At 37.5% G+C, this 24,070-nt stretch overlaps 1 protein-coding gene across 3 annotated transcripts in view; it reads right to left on the reverse strand.

Moving 5' to 3' along the window:
* hecw1 (HECT, C2 and WW domain containing E3 ubiquitin protein ligase 1) overlaps nt 1-24,070 on the reverse strand; it is a 129,975-nt gene that overhangs the window by 94,189 nt on the left and 11,716 nt on the right. The window lies entirely within an intron of this gene.

The following is a 24,070-nucleotide window of genomic DNA, read 5'->3' on the forward strand; positions in this document are numbered from 1 at the left end:
GTCAAATAAAGATTGTGACTTGATTTGCTCTTCTATAGTTGGGGAGAAATATAACATCTAAACATCATTTTTTTCCTTTTGTTTTTGTTTGCTAGAATTTAATTTAGAGATACAGTATTCTAACAGTGTACATTCTTCCACATAGCTATGAATATCTTGCCTTTAGGCATTTCCTAACTTCACTGTGCCCCCTTCTAAATTCTGCAACAATTTAACTCACATAAAATCTATGGGTTTGTGAAAAAAAAGCATTGCCAAGGTAAGACATTATCTCAAAAGTAGATTATGCTGATATGTATCTTATCATTACGACATGCAGTAACACAGCTTTAAAACATCAAATATTAATATTACTTTTCCTTGGTCAATAAATGAAGAGAAAATGAAGATGGTGATAGTCTAGGCTGGGATGATAAATGATGAGAGCAGGCAAGCAGATCCAGATGTCAGAACAAAGTAAAATGCTTACACACCACATTCTAGAAAATTCTGATATATTCTGAGTTGGATCTGAATAGATCATAGTGATAGAGAAATAGATAATTATTATAGAGAGTTATCCAGATAGGGATCAACTTACACAGATGTGGACTGGGATTTTAAAAAGGCCATGTCATTTCAAGTCCACAGAGGCCCAAACAGCCCTTCACCAGCACAGTAAATAGTGGCTGTCTATGGTATCTTACAGCAGCCCCTCTGGCATTTGCCAGAATCCACAGACTGCCAGTCCAAGCCTGCAATCACACTTAGAAAAGGCACTGGGTGCAGTCCAAATATAATCATTAAAGTGGAAATCCACACTCACAAGACTTATAACGAAAAAATGAAGTTTATTAAGGAGATTGACATTTCGGCTAGGTCTGCAGTCTTTATGAAAACCTCTGATAAAGGCTCAGAAACTACCTCTGACCTCAGTTTTCTATTAGTTTATAAGGCCTCTGAGTGCAGACTTCCACTTTGAAATACATGTAAGCTATATTGTGCAGGGCCCTTTAACCTGTATGCACAAGTTTAATTATATGTATTACAGGTATAGGATCCGTTATCCTGAAACCCATTATCCAGAAAGCTCCGAATAACAGAAGATCATCTCCAACAGACTGCATTTTAATCAAATAATTAAAAATTTTAAAACTGATTCCCTTTTTCTCTGTAATAATTAAATAGTACTTGATCCCAACTAAGATATAATTATGGACGCAAACAATCCTATTGCGTTTAATTAATGCTTTACTGATTTTTTAGTAGACTTAAGTTATGGAGATCCAAATTATGTAAAAAACCCTTATGTGGAATACCCTGAGCATTCTAGATAACAGGTCCTATACCTGTAATACTTGTTATTATATAATACCCAATGAAATTATGTGACAGAAATGACATCATTATGTTTATAGGGATGTAATTTATATGAAATTGGATGCTATCTATTGTACAGAAGTTTATAAAATGATTTGTTACTAACAAAAGATATATATATAGTGGGCACCTTGTGGGCATCCAGTATATTTTCTTATTTTCTCTGTTTGAATGGCGGTGGCAGTCTTATATATATATAGGGACTATGCTTCTTAATAGCATCTGTCGGATTAAGGGCGGGCAGGTTGTGTGCAGTACCAGTACCTAGCAAAATCCCATAACTTTTGTGGGAGAAGTTAAAAATTCTAATTTTCTCTACCTGACAATTATGTGGTCACAACTTTTAGATAATAGGATTATCGTTACCTTCAATGACATTTCACAACTTGTGCAAACACACTAAGGGGCAGATTTACCAAAACACGAATTCGAATCCCGAATGGGAAAAATTCGGATTGGAAACGAAAATATTGCAACTTTTTTGTAACCGTCGCAACGTTTCATATTTTTTGTATTGAGCGATCGTAAACGGTGGCAAAACCTTTCCGACTTTGCATGATTTTGGAAGCCCCCCATAGGAATAAATGGCACTCTGCAGCTCCAACCTGGCCCAAGGAAAGTCACGATACCGAAGCTTGAATGAATCCAAAACTTTCGTACTCGGCGCAACAATACGATTTTTTCGCAATGGCGACGAAAAAGTCGTGGAACATACGTGCAAGATACGAAAAAGTCGCAATGGTGACAAAAAAGTAGCAAAAATACCGATCATTGCAAAAAGACCGCATTCGGAGCGTTCGTGGATTAGTAAATGTGCCCCTAAGTCACATTAACAACAAATTAAATTTTTCAGTCACATTAAAAAGCTAAAGTATGAAAGACACACAATTGGATGCCAAATGAGTACTATGATTGCATGTTCTAACAAGAAGCATACATTTGGCCACCACCCTGCTGCATGTTCTGCTGTACATCATTTTCTTTTTGTCACTCTTTGCATTCCAAGAGAAAATGTGCAATTACAGAAGCCCGTCTCCAATAGACTTAATTTTAAAATAAAATAATTCAAAATTTTAAAACGGATTCCCTTCTCTGTTTTCTTATGTATTCGATGTGTCACTGATAACCAGGCTGTCAAACATTTGCAGCTCGTGTGACGCTGTTTTAAGCAACATCAGAAGGGGGTGGCAAAGAACCCACTGCCCATAAGCCATAGCTGCTTTTCTTAACTTAAACACTACTTTCAAAGCATTGGACCACTGCATACAATAATGCCATCCAGGCAAAATAGTTTATACATTTATAAATTCTATCTCACAGACCCAATCCAAATGATATAATCTACCCTATGGGGCACATTTACTAAGACACGAATTCGAATCCGAATTGGGAAAATTCCGATTGGAAAACAAACATTTTGCGACTTTTTCGTATTTTTTGCGAATTTTCGGCGCCTTTACGACTTTGCGGAAATTGTCGTGACTTTTTCGTTAACCATACGATTTGCGCGAAAAAACGCGAGTTTTTCGTAGCCATTACGATGCGCTTGTATCTTGTCGCAACTTTTTCGTATTGAGCGCTCGTAAGCGGCAGGCAAAACTTTCAGACTTAGCATGATTTTGGAAGCCTCCCATAGGACTCAATGGCACCCTGCAGCTCCAACCTGGCCCAAGAAAAGTCACCATACTGAAGCTTGAATGAATCCGAATCTTTCGTACTCGGCGCGAAAGCTGCGAAAAAGTCGCGACTTTTCACGCAAGTATTAACGCTACGAAAAAATCGCAAGATTTTGCGCAACATTCGGAATGGCAACGAAAAAGTTGCAACAATTAGCCGAAAAATCGCAAAATACCGATCATTACGAAAAAAACGCAATCGGACGCATTCGGCCAGTTCGTGAGTAAGTAAATGGGCCCCCTAGTGTTGCTGTGTTACCTACATTGTCACTTTGCCACATTCTTCCTATCTAACACTGCTGCTCAGTAATGCCATGCTATAATTATTATTATTATTAACATTTATTTATAAAGCGCCAACATATTTCGCAGCGCTGTACAATAAGTGGGTTTCATACATTGGACATACAGAGTAACATTTAAAGCAATCAATAACCGATACAAGAGATGAAGACAGCCCTGCCCAAAAGAGCTTACAATCTACAAGGAGAAAGGGTTGAGACACATGGTGTGGGAATGGGCATGACCAGGGTTGTGAGGGGTGTGGCGCAGGTTATTGCTGCATGCAAGGCCGCAGACAGCACATAGTTGGACCAACCTTATTAACCACCCTAATCAAATTGTTCAACAGCAAATTGACCACCCTCATTTTTTGAGGGTATAAAAGAGTTGCAGCATAATAATAACAGCTGTAACATTGTGGAGAATGTCATACTTATTTATATACCAGTCAAGCATTTTTTCTCATTCATCCTTAGTTGAATGACAAGTAAGTCAATTCTACACTAGCATAAATGTCATCTTTTCTTCCTATGACCTAAGCCAGTCAATGAACAAAGCCATTTCTGTTCTCTGTGGGTTTTTGATTCTGTCCTTCTTTGTTGCAGTATAATATTTTATCAGATTTGACAGAGTAGGCAATGTTTTCCACCCTCATCAACTTTGTATCAAGATGTTTTAAGATGCCTATCTGCTTTTTTTTCTCAAGGACACATTTAATTACATAGGTAAAGCATTTGCCAGTTATGAAACAAGTTGACAACAAGATTCTCTAGAGATATTAAAATAATAAGAATGGCATGTGGGATGCCACCATTCCTACATAAAAACATAAATAAAAATAGTGGCTCTGAAAGACTCAACTGATTGTCTGTACAACAATACATGGGACTCCAAGAGGCCCATTTACTAAGGTTTTTAGAGAAAAGTTAAAAAAAATTCATGTTTTGATTTCTTCGAGATTTACATGTTTTTTTGGCAGTACACGATTGTTTTTTTTCTCAAAAAACTTTAGATAATTATGAGTATTTTCTCAAATAATTTGAGATTTTTTTTAAACACACGAATGTTCAAGATTTATAAAACTTTGTTTGACTTTTTTAGAATGACAAAAAGCACATCAGGTTTAAGCTGCTGAGAACCTTTGAGTCCTATGGAGGCTTAGAATAGTAGAGAAATAGAATAAACAGTGACAGCCTATCCTTGACACATTTTCAAGGGGAAGTTAAATGCATAATTGTTTTCTATTTCACACACTTTCAAAGGGAAGTTAATTCCATCATTGTTTTCTATTTCACACACTTTCAAGTGAAAGTTAATCCCATCATTGTTTTGTATTTCACACACTTTCAAGTGAAACTTAAACACATTTTTGTTTTCCACGATTGAGCGCCAATGCTCCTAAAATGGCTACTGGAGAACTTCCTGTTTAGGAAAAATAAAGAAGATTCATGGAAATTAATTGTTTAAATTTCACAATTTTTTTGAGAAATGACAATATAGTCTCGAAAATTCCGTAAAACGTTCACCAAAATTCTCGAATTTTTCGAGAAAACTTTTCAACTTACAAATTATTGACTAAATACATCATTGATGAAATTTTTATAATGAAAAACTCTCTGATTCAACATAAAAATTAGAGCAAACATATGCAATAATGTTTTAACAATTAACGGAGCAAGGAGACATCTTCAACCCTCAGCAACAGCACTTCTTGCACTTCCATTTAGTTGTGCCAGGCACTGCTGCCTCCTGTTCCTAATTATTTTGCCTAAAGAATCAAATTATTTTAAAGTGATACTGACACCAAAAAATTTCTTTAAAAAATATGAACCTACTTCCAAACCTACCTATAGGTCATGTTGACTGTTTTTTTCTAAAAGTCCTGTTTCTCTACATAAATCTTACTGAAGATCCTGAACCCAACTGTCTGGCAACCCGACTGTAGCTTCTCAATCTGTCAAAAGGACTATGTCATAAACTGGGAGGATTCAGCTTGCCATTTGCTTCAAAGAGTTCCCCCTCCCTCCCTCGCTCCTCGTATTGTGAACTAGATAGCAGGCAGGCTTGATCTTTCCATTGCCTGCCTGCTTCAATGGGCTGCCCCCCCCTTTCTGCTCTTCGCACAAAGAATTTTAATAGCTTTCCCATGCCTGCCTGCTTCTAAGGGCTCACCCCCCCCCCCCCATTACACATAGACAATGGAGCTGAGCTTGTCACACACCAGCTGAAAGCAGAAGGGGCATTGCAGGGTTTTGAATGGGCATATTTATTCACTTGGGAGGCACTTCAATTAAGATTATGAAGCTAAAAAACTTTGCAGATTTAGTTTATAAGGAATTTAAAGCTGATACAAATTAAAACACAACAGCAGGTGTAAAAACATTTTTAATTGGCTGTCAGTATCACTTTAATGATAAAAAAATGATTTCCCTTTTCTCAGTAGTAATAAAACCTTTAACCTTGTAGTTGATCCCAGCTAAGCTGCACAAATGTCTCTAAGGTTCCCTTTGCCATACAGGACCCTTGGTATTTGCATTGGCTGCACTGGAAACATGTTCCCCCCTTTTTGATAAAAACTCACATGGCAAAGTTAAAAAGTAGTATTTTTGTTTGGTCACATGAGGCTGATAGGACACCTCTGATCTACACAAATTGGCACCTAGTTACATGTGACATTCTAGTTGGCAAACGTCCTGGATAGAATCAAGCAGTTTCAGATTTATTTAGTCAAACCTTAAAAAAACAAAAATCACTGAATATTTGTATAATTTACTTATTCTTTTCACTTAGAACTGGAGCAAATTTTCCCCTCTTGCCTGATCTAATTACTTTCCTTATGTTTTTTTCATCAGCATAAAATACCCAGGGAATGACAAGGTTGTTTCTAATCTGAGTTTTACTTTTGTCTGTAAAATTTTTGGAATCATTGCACTGAAAACCTACATTTTCTAAATCTATAGCCAGATTATATCAGTCATTTATGGTTTCCCCAGGCAGATGAGCAAGAAAGCTCAGGGGCGCAAAGGAACACCCCCTTAGCACCTCTGCCCAGGATTATGACTGTGCTGTGCCCAGTCCCTGTACCATAGGCCAGTAAGGACAAGGTCCTATTGTGGCCTGTGGCCTCTCCAACTGCCTAACTTGAATGTCTGAATGATGGTGGACGAGTGGGCCTATAAGCCTCCCCTCACCTTTTTTACGCAGAGTACTGGCAAACTTGCACCCTGCTTTATTCAAAGGGTAGTCGCAAGTAATGTGCTGGTTGAAAAATATTAGACCCACACCCAACCAAGCTTGCCACACCAATCTATATACCTGAGCCCAAACATTCTCCGACATCATGGAAGGGGCTTGGCAAGCGCAAGTATATAAACAAGCACTGCCCCATCACTTCTGGGCTTGGAGTGGCACAAAGAGATTGGGGAGTTGACCGGTGGAGGCTGCCTGTGAACCGCCTTTCCGGGGGCAACTGGTTTACCCGCGTGTCAATCGAGTTAGGGCTGACCAACACATTATTGGTAGCCGCAGAGACAACAACAAAAGACAACAGTGTGCAAAGTGCAAAAAATGTCCATTTGTGCCTGTTTTTGCCTTTTGCACATTGCCTTCCTTGCTGTCAAAGACCCTTCATATCTTCTTCATGTACTGTATATAATGTTCACAGACTTACTACATCTTTCTTATACTGAACTAAGTGAATATTATTTTTTTTACCAGTTAGGGATTAGCATTTAAAGTAATGTAATCTTGAAATTAGCATGAACATTAGCTCCTATGAAAGAAAAATTAATTTCGGAGATGACAGTAACCAGTTTTTCCTATTTATGAAGAGATAGACTTTAATCATTATATGTCACAGACCACAGTAAAGGAGGCCTGTCAGATGTTCTAAGCAGCTTTTGCCAAGCTATACATAGCTTATTTTATCTATCATTTGTGACACCAGCAATTCAATTACTTTACATTGATGTAAAATAATAGAATTTAATATATTTTTTTGAAAATAAGATTATTTTAAATGCTTGAAACGCTAATATTATTTTAATGGAAATACTTAAACTGAGCAGTGGCTAAACTACACATACAGCAGACCCCCCAGTCCCAGGCAGAGGGGAGGCCCAGACTGCGTGGTCTGCTCTACTTTAGTTCCCCCTGCCCGGCCCCTCTCCTACCTTAAATACACAGGTGCAGCGTGGTCTGGGCCAGAGGGGGGGACGGGACTGGAGTGACTGGTCGCGCCAGTCAAATAGTGGGTTACAAAACTGGTTTGTGCGCAGTTATGACAAGCACAGAGGGAAAGTGACAAAGCTTGCAGTGTACTGAAAATGCCCTCAAGTTCTTCTGCGGAAAGCTTGAAATTTGGCAAGCAGAGCAAATAAGATTTGACATCTATTTATTGACTGTTAGTTAATTAGATACATTTCCTTCTACTTTAAGGCCTTAAAAGTAAGAACTAGGTGTCACGGTCGGTATCCCAAAACTCAGAACAGTTTCCAAGGGCTTGGTCTCAGCTCACGCTTCTGCCTATAACCGCCGCCTTTCACGTCGGGAGGAGCCCTTCGCTACTCGGATGCCGCCAGGTCTTACAGTGAGGAGCCCAAGGAAAGAGTTCTGAGCAGGCAAGGGAACCAGAACCGTTCTAAAGGGAGAATGGGCACAAGAAAACACAGTCGGAGATCAGGCCGGGGTCCGCAACGTTCAGAGAGTAAAGTACCAAATCAGAGTCCAAAAGGGTAGTCAGAGGTCAGGCCGGGGTCAACAACAATAAGGCAGCACGGTACCAAACAGAATCCGGAAGAGTAGTCAAAATACAGGCAAGGGTCGGTTCAGGCAGCAGTACAGGAAGGTCAAGGACAGGCAGAGGTCAAAACAGATCAGCAGAACAGGAATAACACACCCAGGAACTCACAGGAGGAAAACCTACGTTGGGCAATGATTCTGCTACAGGAAGCGCTTTAAATATTCAAATTTGGCGCCATAGTGACGTCACACGCCGAGAAGGACCATAGACGCAAGTGCGCATGCGCGCGCAACCAGGAAGAGGAACGCGCATGCGCGCGCGTCAAAAGGAAGAGGAAGATGCGCGCGCGCGCCTAGAGGAGGTAGCTGGCGGGCGTCCCCGCACGGGAAGCGGCGGGCGTCCCCGCCGACCCCCAGGTACCCTCACACTAGGCTTAACAATTCCTGGCCAATTTATTCTCCCGATCCATACACTATATATATAATCTTTACTGTGGTTATAAAACCAAAGCTTGCAATAAGCATAAGAATGCTCTATGCTGCCTTGAGGATACTTCCAGACAGCTGATAAGGGTGGTCAAAAGTTGACCCCTGCAGTGCTAGCAGAAGAATGAAATACCAGTGCTCAGTATCATATACATTTGTGTTTGAGGGAGGTGCCAAAGGCTGTCTTGTACTAATAGCAAATAATTTGAAATTTCAGTTTTCCTACAGCTGAATTCACTTCCATTTAATCATACCCCCAACTGTCCCACTTTCTGCAGAACAGTCCCGGTTTTAATAGCGCATCCCACTGTCCCAGATAGTTCAATGAATGTCCCGGATAGTTCAATGAATGTCCTGCCGTATAAGAAACCACATACGGAGAGGAGCCGCTGAAGAAGAAGAGGGAGTGTGTATGGGGGGCACTGTCTATGGGGGGCACTATCTCAATTGGGGGCACTTATTATGGGGGCACTGTGTGTGGGGGTACTGTCTGGGGGCAATTTCTGTGGGGGGTACTGTCTATGGGGGCAATTGGGGGCACTGTGTATGGGAGGTACTGTGAATGAGGGTACTGTCTATGGGGGCATTTGGGGGCACTGTGTATGGGGGGTACTGTGTATGGGGGCACTGTGTATGGGGGGTACTGTCTATTGGGCCATTGGGGGCACTGTGTATGGGGGGCAAAACTGATACATAGTTATAACTCACGTATAACTGACTGCCTTAGCTCTCTATATTTGTATTTTATATGTAGGAGTTGCTATATTGTTTTCCTTAGGTAGTACAGTATGAGGGTATAGCACATTTTGCATCTGATCCCGCCATTTCAACTATATAAAAGGAGTATTTTTTGAAAAAAAAAATGGATGGGGTGTGGTAATTGGGGTGTGGCCACAAAAGTGGGCATGGTCAAAAATCTTTTTTCCTTCTTTTTAATTTTCAAATGTTGGCAGGTATGATTTAATATGGGTGGTGGGGAGGTAGGTCCTAATCCATCTGAGGCCTGTGCAGACCTCTATCTGGGCCTGGATTTATATTAAAGTATGTGTAAGCCTGAAAACCATACTTAATTAATATTATACCATGTTTTTAGATTGCAGAGTTTTGAACTAGTAATTGTCTAACTTGTCTTGTTGACAACATTTAGAAGGAAACAATAACTGGAGATGATTAATAATTTTATATATAAAATAATAATTGTTGTGCTCACAGCACTGTAATATGGAGCAAAAAGGAAAGGCTTTACTGGAAATAAGTAGAGGGGTGAGAGGCAATGGAGATATCCAGTCACATGGGACACTTTCTACATCATTTCAGACAGAACTGCAAAATATTTGGCAACTGTATGTGGCCCCCCTAATGAGCAATTGGATCAAATGCTACTGAGATCATTGGCAAAATGTGCGCTTTAACTGTCACAAGAGGGATCCTATAGAATTACAGAGGAGCCAAAAACATAGAATGAACGTTGCCTGGCACTCCCATGCAGACTCATAAGGGAGTTATTCAATAAAAGGTGGTATGTTTGCTACCATTCTAATGACCTGTAGCAACCAATCAGCAGCTGAATAAAGGTGACCTGTCACCTAGACATAAAAAAATTGTATAATGAAAGTCCTTTACAAATTAAAAATGAAATCCAAATTTCTTATTAAAACATCCATACCATCTATAATAGTATTTAAAAATGTCAGCTATCAATCATATATTGCCTGCCCTGCCTCTTTGCCTGAGGCATACAGGTGGGGAAGGCAATTATTTTCACTTTTTATTTAGCACACCCCAGATGTCAGTGGTTGCTTTAAGTTACTATACCAGGGAAAAATTATAAACACAGACATTAAGACATTTCAGTACCTGTTACTTTGTGGCCCTTTATTTAAGTCTGCCAGCCACGTCAAAGAAGGGGTAGAGCAATAAATAAAATATCTTTGCAAAATAATATTTGACAAAGGGAAAAAAACATAAAGTTAATGTTGTGGTTATTAAACTTTTTAGAATTTTTTATGAAACAAAATTTAAACAATGCATTATTAAGGTTAAATGTCTAGAACTTGATGAAAACATATCTATAACATAAGGTACACACCATTTATTCATTGTAATTTTGAAAATCATTTGACCTGAACAATGGTACAGCACAACATTATTGTAAAATAGCATACTTGTTTTGCTAGAAGACAAAATTCTCGTTTTCACAACTATGAATAATTAGCCACTGCAGTGATTCATTTTTGTCAGTACTTGACTCGTTTAAAGAAGTGTGATTGTTTTCGGAGATGTGTAATGTAGCAGTCTTAAAATATGTTCTAGTACATAGTACATTAGGGTACTACTTGTCTCCTTGTTTCCCTGCAGTATAAAAGTATAATATTTTACATAACTATGATGAAAAGGTTGCTGGCCATAAAAATAATATATTACAAAGTGCAAAAGACTTGTGAGGAACTGACTCAATGTGTTTACATTGAATTTTTATCCCATAATATTTGGTTTTGTCCAACTGGACAAAATATCTCTTTTTTAATATAAATATATTTTTGAATAATATAGTGAATAATGAGTGCTGTTCTTTGCACGGATTGCAGGATCAAAACTCTGGCGCTCTGTGCAAGAAGCAGTGTCAGGAGGCACACCACAGCCCTTTTACCACCTGCCTTATGGTAGCCAAGTGAGCACATCTTCTCTATATATGCCCCACCTATGGGCCCGATCCAATGGAAAACACAAACCTACCCAATCAAGATCTGGCCAATTTCAGGCCAGATGTTGCTCAGGGAGGTCCATCGGTGGTGTCCATTCACTGGCAAATAAGCTGCTGAATTGGTCTAAAGGACTCGAATCAGCAGCTGAAATTGGCCTGTGTATGGCCACCTGCGAGGTAAAACACAGGTAAAGGGGGCAGGCCAACATGCCTCTCCCCTCCTGCCTTTTTTTGAATAGATTGCTGCTTAATGCCCTCAAGTCTTTGTGCTCTGAGTGGTACACTGTAAATGAGGCCTTATAAGTCACTAAGAACTTTCATGACCATATAAAATGTGGTGAAGGCTGAGTGCTTTTATACAGGCTAATGAACTCTCAGATTATTAATTTACTGCATTCTTTCTTACCATTATAAATCTTTCATTGCTTTTTTTCGGTAGAAGAATTGGGGGAAGGATCTAGGGAACAACTTTTTATTGGGCCTTGTTCATACAAGCCTCCCCAGACACAGTTACCTGGAAAGAGGATGGAAGCCAAAGAGGAAGTGCCACCTTTTCCATTAAAGTGTGACAGGAGGTAGTCACTAACCTATAAACCAATAACATAGATTTGTAAATGAATAAATGAAGTAACTTAGATACAGTGGCTTTTGCCTAATAACTAAGGGAAATTAAACTAGTAGGGGTTCAAACCCTATGGGTGCCTACACATTCTTTATCTCTATATGATTATGAATCTTTAGAAATGCCAATTACTTTTTACACACAGGTATTCATAGAGATGAGTCAAAATCACTGCTATGTAAACAGGCAATCCCTCTAATCCCTCGCTGTATTTTGCACAACTAAGGTCTTACATTTAGAATAATGTTTTGATTTTACGCACAGCCCTGGTAAATGCTGATATAACAGTGTGTGCAATGATCTATTTCAGAATACTGTTATTTAATGCAAGGCCGTCCCAAGTAAAAACTGCAGCTCTGGCCAAATAATGAAACAGGATAACATGTTCAGTCATCAAATGATGAAGGTTAAGCAACAAGAAAAACCTGCAACCATAAATACTATATTTGCTTGTACTTTAAATGCTTTATTGCTAATGTTTTTACTTTATAGAACTATTGTTAATAGCAGAATGATAGGCAGCACAGTAACACAGTGGTTAGCATTGCTGCCTTGCAGTACTTGGATCTTAGCTTTTATTACAGCACAATATGCAAGAAGTTAGTTCATGCAGGGCATATTTTATTTGCATATGATTGTTTTGTGCATGTTTTCCCCTAAGTGGTTAAATTTTGCAATGCTGTGCCTGTCTTTTCTTGTCTTATGCTTGCATATTGAATGCACCAGTCTTGTCCAGCTTTATAAATATAAACATGGGCAGGGCAAATATATTCACTGTGCAAATAATTCTGCGTTGCGCAAACTTTATAAATGAGCCCCAGTATGTTCTCTCAAAACCACCGTGCCCCTAATAATCACATAGCATTTGGTATTAAAACTAATAGAGAAAACTTCAGAATTAAATAAAATGCTAAGTTTAGAATATGTCTGTCATAACATACTAGGGTCATTTAGAAAACATGCAAATTCAGAAGCAAATCCCTTTATTCTTACCTACAATGCAGATTTTTTTGCAGAATTGTATGCACATGATTCAGCAACATGGAACAAATTAGTGTGCACAAATTTAGGATGGTCGACTCTTGGAATTCACATACAGGTATGGGATCCCTTTTCCAGAAACCCGTTATCCAGAAAGTTGCGAATTACGGAAAGGACATCTCCCATATATTCCATTATAAGCAAATCATTCTTATTTTTAAAAATGATTTCCTTTTTCTCTGTAATTTTAAAACAGTACCTTGTACTTGATCCCGACTAAGATATAATTAATCCTTATTGGAGGCAAAATAAGCCTTTTGGGTTTATTTGATATTTAAATGATTTTTAGCAGACTTAAGTTATGGAAGTTTCCTCTCAAGGCAACTTCCACGATTTCGGGGAAATCGCAGCGCCGTGTATGCCATCCCACCGGCGATAGCATTTCGGGGAGATTAGTCGCCCGCGAAAACGGAGATTTGTCGCGGGAGACTAATCTCCCCGTGTGCCAGAGCCCTTAGGTAACAGTGAACAAGTTTTATAGTTTACTAGATTTATTCTTGATAACATAAATGTGCTGCTTTCTACAGATGACATTGGTATTGATTTAATCAGGCTCTTTATCTGGCACAGATAATAAAATGATCAGCGTACCTTGCAGTCCTCAGGGTACCTCCTTGCTGGTACTTTATGTGTATTTATGCAACTTCTTATTTGAAAGGTTAGCAGAGGGGTAAATATCTTGCAAAGGAACACACCTTTGAAACATGGCACAGCATGGTTTTGGGTAGACCTGTTATATTTTAACACAGGAATAAAATACAATTAGACATTTTACAGGTATAAGATGTTGGGAATTAACTGATTTGTATTGGATTCTCCACACTCTTCCTCTGCATATTCTAAGTATTGATAGCAACAGGTAAAATAAAAAATATGCCATGAATTTAATATGTCACATCCCTAGTGACCAAATGTTCTTTTTGAGTGGATTTAGCAACCTGAAACCTTTAACAGCACATTTCTTGAATATAAGATTGTCCTTGTTTTACTCAAGAAGCAGCTAGAAAAGTCACATAAAATAATCTATAGCTGGTCAATATAATGTTCTTATAAAATACACCGAAACAAATGCATATAATAAGCCTCTATCAATAAATGATAATATAATGATAATCATGATAATATTAACAGTTTAATATTTTTTCAGTCATACTGATATGTAATTCAGTAAATTAAATAAATACAATTATTATACATAATGTTCATTAATGTATTTAATGTATTTTGCTTTTCCTCCAAAAACACAGACAGTGACACTTGAAATAATGTGACAGTATCTGAATAGCTCATAGTAATACATTTGCCTGTAGTAATCTCATTTCAGTGAAGTGGTTACCATATAAATAATACAATTACTGGCTAAGTAATGGCTTAGGTAATGTGTCACCCACATATTTTTTACATTTAATCAACAACATACACTCTGAGCAGTCAACTGAAAGATTACAATCAAGGCTGACATTCTAAATTCCCTTAAACAGAATTTCTATTTTAGTCTTTGATCATATAACCTTGTGTGAATCATCAAAATAGTCTGATATGCTTCAGTATACTGGGAATGCAGCTTTCTTTATTATTTAATAATATCATCTTACAGTAATATTTGATATCATCATTGTTTTTCTGTCATTCATGGGTGATATTATAGTGTTGATCAGAACATGCCTCAGGCATAAGGTATCTTGCACCATGTACTTTATACTCTAATTCTTAGTATATGAGGCAGTTGGTAAGTAAAAAGACTGGCATGTATTTATATGGAGGTAACATGAAAATCCAAATCAAGTGTAAAGACAGTTTCATACACTATGGCTCAGAAGTGCTCAGAGGCCAGCAGGATATTATGTTGAAAGGAAAACATAAATTTAATGTGGGAGAAAAAGCAAATCAATATGAAATGCACAGTCAATACCTCCATTAGCGTAACAATACTGTCCCTGGACATATACCAATCCCTATATTAATTACTTCTTTTTAACAAGAAAACATTATTTTTTTCATAGCACTGAAAAATTGTAAATACCACCAAATATACTCCTAGTACTACTTATGATTCCTACAGTAAAAATCCCATCCCTATATATGCACATCTTCTACTCTCTCTTCAAAATTTATACCCAGCATTTTAGTCAATCTATGGCAGCTGTTGAAGAACAACAGACTGAAGGCTCTCCATTATATGGATTTTACTTAAGTTCTCTTTTTCAAATTCCCAACTGACCTCTCTGCTTCTGAATTTGTTTACTAATACTACTCAACTGTTCAATAACTGGCTTTTGGCTAATCTTATAATTCTCCTGGAACTTCTTAATACACAATGGACATGCCTCTCCATTTGAATTGGCCATTGTTATGGATCATGCCATGTTATTATCCCATGGTAAAATCAATCTTGTATTCCCAGTATTCCTTTAAAGTCTCCCACAACCATCTTCTATGCCTCAACACTTTCTGGCAGTTAATGTAAGGAGTGACCCCTTACCAGCACTTATCAAACAAGATGAGCCATCAAGCTGTGTAAAAAAAGGGTATTCAAATACATTGCACATTATTGTCTGAACACCAGGCATCACTGTGTAAAGTCCAACTGGTGTAAAATTTGGGCATGTATTATGGCAACCAGGTTGCCCAGAAGGAAATACAACTTTATTTTTACAGTTTCCAGTTCTTTAATTAATTTCATGTAAGGTTTCAGGAATTGAGAAGGCATAAAATTAACACTATTTATGCCTGTTTTCCAGCATAAATTATTTTCCACAGCTTGATAAAAAGGTCTCTTAATACCATACAAAAATATACATCACCAGATAGGTTAACTATTATATTAACATGCACAAATTCTCACTGCACATACATGCATAAATGTACACAAATTTCAGTTAAGGTTCCAGAAATACATTCTGTTTTATACGTGTAAAATGTAAATGTACTCAGCTGGCAGTTCTGTGAGAATAGGTTAAAGGACATGTAAACCCCCCACACAAAAATGTAATCAGTGAACAGCCTCTTTGAAATCTTTCAATACCTGCCACACTGGTTGTCCAGAGGTTAATAGTAAGGCTGCAATGTCTCCTTTATCACTTAGATTTCCTTCTCCTCCTGTAACCCACTCGGCCCCCTCCCTCAGGAATTTGCTTTGACTTACTTGAGGGCATGCTCACTTGTTCTAAACTCAGATTACTAAACAAGCCCTCCAGTCTAGCAGCCATTAAAGAGATGGCATTGCTGGTTCCCATAGAAACTCTAACTTCTAATCCTAACCTCCTCTCCTGAGCTCACCTTAAAAAAAGCAGAACTTTTATCAGACAGTTCTGCCTGCGTGAGCCTCTATTCTAGATGAAATGTATGCTGAATAAGGGTCTGTGTGTGTGTATGCTGTTTGCGGATTTAAATGTATCTGATTATGTATCACCACCAGGTGAAAGCTGCTTTTTGCTGTAGGAAAATGTGATGGTGCTAGCAATATATGGGGGGATATATGCAGTACAAATACAGTGAGGAACATAAGTATTTGAACACCCTGCGATTTTGCAAGTTCTCCCACTTAGAAATCATGGAGGGGTCTGAAATTCACATTGTAGATGCATTTCCAATGTGAGAGACAGCATTTAAAAAAAAAAATCAGGAAATCACATTGTACGATTTTTAAAGAATGTATTTGTATTGCACTGCTGCACATAAGTATTTGAACACCTGAGAAAATCAGTGTTAATATTTGGTACAGAAGCCTTTGTTTGCAATTACAGAGGTCAAATGTTTCCTGTAGTTCTTGACCAGGTTTGCACACACTGCAACAGGGATTTTGGCCCACTCCTCCACACAGATCTCCTCTAGATCTGTCAGGTTTCGGGGCTGTCACTGAGCAACAGCTCCCTCCAAAGATTTTCTATTGGATTTAGGTCTGGAGACTGGCTAGGCCACTCCAGAACCTTGATATGCCTCTTACTGAGCCACTCCTTGGTTATCCTGGCTGTGTGCTTCGCGTCATTGTCATGTTGGAAGACCCAGCCACGACCCATCTTCAATGCTCTGACTGAGGGAAGGAGGTTGTTGCTCAAAATCTCACAATACATGGCCCCATTCATCCTCTCCTTAATACAGTGCAGTCGTCCTGTCCCCTTTGCAGAAAAGCACCCCCATGCTTCATTGTAGGGATGGTGTTCTTGGGATGCAACTAATCATTATTTTTCCTCAAAACACGGTGAGTGAAGTTTAGACCAAAAAGTTCTACTTTGGTCTCATCTGACCACATGACTTTCTCCCATGCCTCCTCTGGATCATCCAGATGGTCATTGGCCAGTATTTTTTTCCAATGTAGGTGAAAACCCTAGCAGCACAAGTGGACACCATTTAGATGTGCAAGCTAGGGAGCACCAGGGGCAGCATGGTGATAAAGAAGCCTGTACTTGTATTTTGAGATATGGTCAATCTACATAATTGTACCGTTACATCACTACTGCTGACCTATTGAATGCCTGTTATAATTACTATGCACAAAATACCAATAAAAAAAGAAGCCTGTACTATTCACCTGCCTAGAAGTATTCTATGTTTTTATACATTAAAAAATAGTATTACTATACTAAGGAGAATTCACAACTTTTATGGGATCTGATAGCATTATAATCCAACAAGAAACCAAACTGACTTTAAAGTTAACGGCACGTGTGGCTGATCCAGTGCCTATTCAATACCACCTTTTGTCTCAGTGCTCATGCACTGGATTTTGGGCCACATGAATTTATGTATACATTAACAGGTGGATATGAGTCAACAAAATGGCAGGAGGCAGAGGCAGTATTGGATAGGCACCGATGGAAAAACACTGACGTAGGATTAGCCAAGTGTGCCCTTAGCCTTCGTCTTTATGGCTCATTTACTAATGCAAAATGCTAGGTGCCACGACACAGCAAATATTCTTTATCCTCAGGGCTTTTTAACAGAGACTTCCACTGTACCAGTGTGCACAACAACTTTGCTGCTTGTAAGCAACAGATATGTGAGTATAGATGTTATTTTTGCTCTTATCTGTGACGTCAGATTTTATTAAGATCTTTAAGAAGATCGATTTGTATAGAAAAATCTAGCACAACTGAAAAGAGATCCAATTGCACATTTTTAAATCTATTTTTTCTCTTAGCTCTGGGGAGCTCAGAAGATGCAGATTTTCTTTTATGGCGGTATTTTCTCTGCAGCTGAAGAAACGCACGTTGTATCATAAATTATTCATATGTTTTTTTATTCCATCGTTGACATTGCTTAAGCTACCACAGCAGGCACTGAATTCTGTTTGCTATGTTGTTTTTGTCTGTTTTCCCTTTATTCTGTTGCATATGCCCCCATCAGTCCCTATATAAGCAGCACTTTATTTAAACCAATACACCTTAATGTAAATTACAAATAAACAAGATTATTTTTATAAAACATATTTATCTGGGTTTTGGTTTGTGCTGAAAAATGCTGCCATGTATGCTTTATCAAGAAGGTGCAGGAGGAGACTGGAATTTGCACCAGCTATCTATATTTTCTTAGAATAGGGGTTGAAGAAAATACGGGCTGTTTTTAATTTTCTTGATAATGTAGACCAGTTGAGTATTAAAAGCACATGATAAAGGGCACGAAAGGGGCCCGAAACATGTCGTGTATGGCATAAAAATAAAAGCACTTTTTTTGCAGAAATTTTGCATTTTGTCTCGTGCTCCCACCTATATATATTTTTCGAGTATTAAAAGCACTTAATAAAAAAGTCCAAGCCCAATTTTAAAGATAGATGGATTTTTTTAACCCACTATATGTTTCAAAGACCAAAAGTAGACATTCTGTTCCACATGATGTTTATGTCAATTAATGCCTCAGTGCATCCACATTGCGGTTTGACTGCTGTGCACCCCAAGTCAAATTTTACCCTCCCCTGTGTCTAGCTGAGTACATCAATTAAAAGTCAGGGAACACCCTGATGTAGGTAAAGGTAAACATGTGAGTCTACTTTACGTCTTTCAGCCTTTCATAAAGTACAAACTGTATCTGAAATTAAGTATTAACATTCATTAATGAATACAAAAGGCCATTTCCCATAGAGTCCATTTTAAGCAAATAATGCTAATGTTTTAAAAATGATTTCCTTTTTCTCTATAATAATAAAATAGCATCTTGATCCCAACTAAGATATAATTAATCCTTACTAGAGGCAAAACAATCCTAATGGGTAAATTCTAGAGATAAAAGAATGGTGATAAACGATCACTGTTTTTTACACAGCATTTTATAGCGTCCTTTGCATTTTACACTGGAATTAAACACAAAATAAAAAACAAAAATAATACATAGTTTGTTTTCTTTTACACAAGGTAATGTGTTGGCTGACTTGTGGATGTGGAAGCCCATGCAATGACTACCTGGTGGCTAATGTTCCCCAGCCAAGTGCCTAAGTGCCAAAAGTGCCTTGGAGAAAAGTGCGTTCAAAGGCAATTTTTTTTTCCCATAGCATAGGATGATATGCAGAAACATCAATTCTACATTTTGGCAGGCTGTTAACCCCCCATGTCAACATTAGAATGAATTTGCTCAGCAGAGAAAGGGTTAAAGGTAAATACAGCACAGTCAAAAGAATAAAAAGCCTTGACTGAGAAGGGAATCTCCTGGTGAATTATCTTTTGCTTACAGCAACTGCAGACCTGGCAGAATCAATACGTTCTTGGTCATAAATGACAACATATTACCTAGCAATTCTCTGGATGTTTAATCATCCGCATCAGTAGCTGACCCAGTGGAGCTAACAAAATAGTGCGTGTGTGTGTGTGTGGGGGGTTAAATACTACAGTCATACTACTACATACAAACACACTAAAGGAAACGTCATCAGAAAGGCATTAACAAAACAATATTATAATATACTGTAATTATTATTAACACATATTTATAAAAGCTTCAACATATTCCAAAATGCTGTACAATAAAATATGCACCCCGAGGAAAATCACGCAAACATCTGTTAAAGGAAAACTATACCCCCAGAATGAATACTTAACCAACAGATAGTTTATGTTATGTTAAGTCCACTATTAAAGAATCTCGCCAAACTGGACTATATATATATATATATATCAATAAATATTCCCCTTTAACATCCTTTCCCTTGATCCACCATTTAGTGATGGGCTGTGTGCTCCCTCAGAGATCACATGACCAGAAATAATGCAGCTCTGACTGTAACAGGAAGAAGTGTAGAAGCAAAAGACAGAACTCTGTCCATTAATTGGCTGATGTGGCCTAGCATGTATGTGTGCCTTGACTTGTTTGTGTGCACTGTGAATCATATGATCCCAGGAGGCAGGCCTTTTTTCTTAAAATGAAAATTTTCTATTTAGGATTACCCAATGGCACATACAGTACTACTAAAAAAGTATATTTTTATTAAAAAGGTTTATTTAGATGAAGCTTTCTTAGTGCAATTTATTTTTATAGAGACCTACATTGTTTGGAGGTATGGTTTTCCTTTAAGCATACAATGATAAGACAGCTAACCAAGTGTTTAGTTGGTGGTGCACTTCAGACACGATTTCTGTCTGTTTGGAAGACATATGGGACTGCACAGGGCAGTGATGCAAACAGGCATTATTCTATCCTTATTTTTCTGCTAAGCATGTGGACACAGGCTGTTTAGGCAAAACAATCTGCTAATTGGGCCAACAGCTGAAGTGGTGATTGATGTTAATTGGAAATCCATGTGTATGGCAAATACTTTTTAATTATTTATCATGAAGACCAGTAAGTCATGTGATCAACACACCAGCTCATATGTGGCCACCTTAATTTAGTGCTATAATAGTGGAAGCTGTACCTTGAGCAGGCATTGAGTATAGCTTACCTAGGGTGCATTGTTCCTGATACCTGAAGAATGGCACCCCATAGGAGAGACCCTTGGGTTTTTTTCAAACCCCAAGCTAAAAAATTAAAGTGATACTGACACCAGAAAGTAAATCTTTTTTTACATCTATCATGACATGGTCTTTGCAAGAACTTTATAATTTTGCCATAAAAATATTTGCCTGAGGCATTTACATAACCTGTCTGATCCCTGTTGTTCCTCTATGAGGGGGCTGGCATATTTGTCTGTTAGCATTAGAAGCTATAACTGACAGGTTGGGAAGGGACAGTCAGGTTGGCAAAACAGTCAGGTTTAGGAACTTCAAGTAACAATTACTTACAAAACCAAAACCGTCAACATGACCTATAGGTAGCTTTTTATGTATATTCATATTTTGAAAAGGAAATTTTTTGTGTCAGTATCACTTTAAAGCACAAATCTGAATATGTATGCGAATGAAATAGAAAACTGGGCGTTTTCACTCAGATTGAATATAAATATCACTGGTGATGTTACCAATACCAACCAATCAGCAATTAGTTTTAAAAGTCACCAACAAGCTAGAAACCAAAGAAAATCTGACTGGTTACTACAGGCACACCCCTCATATTGTCTACTGAGGCAGGGATTGATGTGAGTGATTTATAATCTCTGAAAGCACTGCGGAATATCTCAGCCCTATATAAAAATAATAATAAGATCATTAGCCCAGTCTCTAAGAATAAATATAACATAAAATAATATATTGGAATCGATAACTACAATTCAAGCCTAGTTTTTATTTTTTCAGTCGTGTTTTAAAATAGTACTTCCCCAGGTTGCAACATATTATACAGCAAGGCACATAAAAGATAAAGCCATTATCAGTGCAGACTCAGTGAATCTTCAAGCTAATAAAAGAGAATGGACAGCACGGTACCATAACTGAATTTTCGGAGAGTTTATCACGACTGATATATCAGTAACAACAGGAAGGTTTGCTATCAGCAGAAGGCAGCAAATAGCTAGATGCTGTAATTGCATTTAGACTGATGTTGATTTCAATTTTAATCTTATAATAGCATTTAAAGTAAGATAATAACTGATACCAGCTCATTAGGATATAGGTGGAATCAACACTGAACATTGTAACGCAGTAATCATAGGCTTTCCAGGCTGTTTTGCTTTCACATTATAAATACATAACCAAGCAGGCTACTATTTTTATGGCAGAAGGGGTCCTTAAAGTTAGTTTCTTGGACTGCAGCTTGCCAATTGACAATGGGCTGCTCAGATTTTTGAATGTCATTATTATTTCAGTAAAATATGTATAAAGAATATTGTACCCCCCAATGTAAGATATGAGGTTGAAAAAGAGTGCAAAGATAACTTCTAATATCCATTTGAGTCGAAATTTAGGACAAGAGCTAGAGAACACACCTAGAATCATAATCTGTTGACAAGCAAAGGTCAGAAATCCATGTAAGCAATAGAATAGCTATTGTCAATGGCTAGGGTTGCCATTCATTATATCTTTTTTTGTTTGTAGCAAAGGTAACTCCTCACTATATTTTCTGTTGGTATCCAGAATACATAATAATGCAGACAATTATTCAGTTGTTTTTCTTTCCTTATGGCTTCACCAATTAAAGTGGTCTCTCTTAAAGGAATAGTTCAGTGTAAAAATGAAACTAGGTAAAATGTTTTAGATATAGTTAGTTAGCCAAAAATGTAATCTATAAAGGCTGAAGTGGGCATAATTGCCAGCTTACTCCTTTACAGCTCTCTAAGCTGTTAGCAGTCAGTAACCAATCAGCGACTTGAGGGGGGCCATATGGGACATTACTGTCCAGTTAGTTTGCATTTGAATCTGACCTGCATGCTCAAAAACTAACTGAACAGTTATGTTCCATGTGGCCCCCCTAAAGTCCCTGACTAACTAAGAGGGTAAAGAGCTGAAAGCAGGAAGTAGTGTTCTAGGTATTATGTTACATATCCGCCTACTCCAGCCTTTATAGATTCTATCTATTTTACCCAGTTTCATTTTTACACTTAACTATATATTCCTTTAATGTTAAAGGTCTTAACTCCTCTTTCAAGAGGTCTAAAACTTTACATAAAATGAGTAAACTAAGAGCAGATGTAGTTTTCCTGCAAGAATCACATTTCGAAAAAATGACACTCCAAATTTTTCTTCCAGATACTTCCCTCATATAGCAAGCTTCGGCACAAGAAAAAAAAGTGTGATTATTACGATAAGTTATAAAATTGTTTTCTCTCTTTTACATATTGAATCTAACCCAGCTGGTAGATATATGATTTTAATTTGTAAATTAAATGGGGAAACATTTACACAATGTAACTTATATGCCCCTAACAGTTCTATCTACTCAGCCAAAATTCATACTTTAAAGCAAGGTTATTTTATAATTGGGGGAGGCTTTATTCTTATAATAGACCTAAAACCAGGGACTACACATTTTATTCTCATTCTTATGAAGTATATACTAGGAATTTGATAGATAAAATTAAATTACAATCTTTAAAGAAAGCAGACAATGGTATCATTTCATCGACAGACCATACCCCAATTCATATGAATATTAATAAACACCTACTGTAGATAGAATACCAATAAACTTTGTCTAGAGGAATACTTTCAAACCAATTCTTCTACAGGTATCTCAATTCAAACCCAATGGCGTACACATAAGGTTACCATTAAAGGAATTTTAATTCAGAAAGCTGCCCAGTATAAAAGAAAAGATACATTAACCAGATCTAATTTAGAACAAACGCAATTTGGAAAAATAAAATTAAAACTAGGGCCAGAACCAAAGAAATAAAACTGATTAAAGAGAAAGTACATCAACTAGACCTAGCTAATTTTGAATTTATTAAAGAAAAACTATAAAATATTATAAAGCAAATAAACCTACTGCAAAACAACTAACATTCCAACAAATGAAATTAAACATGTCTAATATAAAGCTAGATAATGGTGAAATTCGTTCTACCCCCCTACACATTTCAGAAGCATTTGCAGATTTTTACTCCAAGCTTTATAATCGGCAGAGGAATAATTCAACACCACACCTAACTTCTCAAAGTATAGATGACTACTTTTAAGAGATTAATCTACCTTGATCACGCCCAGACAAAATAAAAGACTTAGGGGCTGATTTACTAATCCACGAATCCGAATGAGAAAAATTCGGATTGGAAAACGAACATTTTGCGACTTTTTCGTATTTTTTGCGATTTTTCCATCGCCGTTACGACTTTCCCGTAAATTGTCGCGACTTTTTCGTAAC

This window comes from Xenopus tropicalis, chromosome 6 (genome assembly GCF_000004195.4).
Source record: "Xenopus tropicalis strain Nigerian chromosome 6, UCB_Xtro_10.0, whole genome shotgun sequence".
In the NCBI taxonomy this organism is placed as follows: Eukaryota; Metazoa; Chordata; class Amphibia; order Anura; family Pipidae; genus Xenopus; species Xenopus tropicalis.